This window comes from Trichechus manatus, unplaced genomic scaffold (assembly GCF_000243295.1).
Source record: "Trichechus manatus latirostris isolate Lorelei unplaced genomic scaffold, TriManLat1.0 scaffold00166, whole genome shotgun sequence".
NCBI classification, from domain to species: Eukaryota; Metazoa; Chordata; class Mammalia; order Sirenia; family Trichechidae; genus Trichechus; species Trichechus manatus.
Genome location: NW_004444102.1, coordinates 3,818,062 through 3,820,543, shown reverse-complemented (window position 1 = coordinate 3,820,543; position 2,482 = coordinate 3,818,062).

Sequence of the window (2,482 nt, the reverse complement as noted above, 5' to 3'; positions counted from 1 at the left end):
AGATGACAGGAAGCAGCCGCAGGATCCAGAGAGAGCAAAAAGCCAGAACGTCTGCTTATATACAGATACGGGCCACACCTCCAAGGAGACTCCCTTTCATCTGACTGGCTACTCACAGTATATTCAATCATGGGAGTGATTACATTAAAACACGGAGAATCATGGCCCAGCCAAGTTGACGCACAATCTTAACCATCACAACGTGTAAAGAGAGATATCATTGATGAAGTCAGATAGATCTTGGCTGAAAGCAGAGAATTCCAGAAAAATGTTTACCTGCACTTTATTGACTATGCAAAGACTCTCAACTGTATGGATCATAACAAATTACAGGTCACGTTACAAAGAATGGGAATTCCAGAATATTTAATTGTGCTCATGAGGAACCTGTACATCGAACAAGGGGAAACTGCACGGTTTAAAGTCAAGAAAGTTGTGCATCAGGGATGTATCCTTTCACCATACTTATTCAGTCTGTATGCTGAGCAAATAACCTGAGAAACCAGACTACATAAAGAAGAACACTGCATCAGGGTTGGAGGAAGGTTCATTAGCAACCTGTGATATACAGATGGCTCAACCTTGCTTGCTGAAAGTGAAGAGGACTTGAAACGCTTACTGATGAAAATCAAAGACCACTGCCTTCAGTGGGGATTACACCTCAACATAAAAAAAAAAACTCCTCACAACAGGACCAGTGAGCAACATCATGAGAAACGAATAAAAGTTTGAAGTTAATAAGGATTTCATTTGTCTTGGCTCCATAATCAATGCCCATGGAAGGAACAGTCAAGAAATCAAAGGATGCATTGCATTGGACAGATCTGCTGCCAAAGGCCTCTTTAAAGTGTTAAAAATCAAATATGTCACTTTGAGGTCTGACCCAAGCCATGGTGTTTTAAATGGCCTCATACGCATGTAAAAGATGTACAATGAATAAAGAAGACAGAAGAAGAATTAATGAGTTTGAATTACGGTTTTGGCAAAGAGTATTGAATATACCATGGACTGCCAGAAGAACGAACAAATCTGTCTTGGAAGAAGTACAGCCAGAATGCTCCATAGAAACAAGGATGGTGAGACTTCTTCTCACATCCTGTAGACATGTTATCAGGAGGGACCAGTTCCCAGAGAAGGACATCATGCTTGGTAAAGTAAAGGATTAACAAAAAAGAGGGAGGCCCTCCACGAGATGAGTTGACACATTGACTGCAACAATGGGCTTAAGTATAACAACAATTGTGAGGATGGTGCAGGATTGGGCAGTGTTTCGTTCTGTTGTACATAGGGTTGCTATGAGTCAGAACTGGCTCGATGACACCTAACAACAAAAACACAACTAAATAAACAAAAAGAAAAACAACCCCATTAAAAAATGGTCAACAGACTTGAATAGATATTGTACCAAAGATGACCAATAGCATATGAAAAGATGCTGAATATCATTAATCATTAGGGAAATGCAAATCAAAACCACAGTGAGATATCACTTCACCCCTACTAGGATGGTTATTATCCTAAAAATGGAAAATAACAAGTATTGGTGAGGAAGCGAAGAAATTGGAACCCTCCTCCACTGCTGGAGGGATTGTAAAATGGTGCAGATGCTATATAATAAGGTTGGTAGTGCCTCAAAAAGTTAAACATAGAACTACCCTATGATCCAACTGTTCTACTACTAGATATATACCCAAAAGACTAGAAAGCAAGGACTCAGATACAGGTACTCTAATGTTCATTGCAACATTATTAACAATAGCCAAAAAGTGAAAACAACAAAAGTGTCCATCAACAGAAGAATAGAGAAACAAAATGGGTTATATAAATAACATGGAATATTATTCAATCGTAAAGAGAAATGAAGTTCTAATACTTGCTATGACAAAGATGAACCTTTAAAACATTTTGCTGAGTAAAATAAGTCAGATACAAAAGGGTAAATATTGGAGGACCCCACTTATATGAAATATCCAAAACAGGCAAACAGCATGGGTGGGAGGGAAAAATGGGGAGGTATTGCTTAAGGGTACAGAGTTTTTATTAAAAAACAGATAGTGGTGATTGTTGCACAACATGGGGAATGTAATTAATGTCACTGAATTGTATATGCAAAAATGATTGAACTGTTTTGTTACATATATGTCACAATAATAGTAATTAGTATGGTGAAGTTAAGACATTGTTAGATAAACAAACGCTGAGGGTTTGTCACTAGCACACCTGTCCCACAAGACATGCTAAAGGGAATTCTTTAGGCTCAAATGAAAGGACACTGAAATTCACAGGGAACAATAAAGATCACTGACTAAAAAATCTATTGCTGTCGAGTCTCTTTTGACTCATAGCAACACTATATGACAGAGTAGGACGCCTCATAGGATTATTTTTTTTTAAATTTTTTCCCATACAAAAATTTATACAGCGCACTTCTCCTTTCCACCCCTGATTCCCCATATCCATTCAACCAGCTCCTAACCCTCTC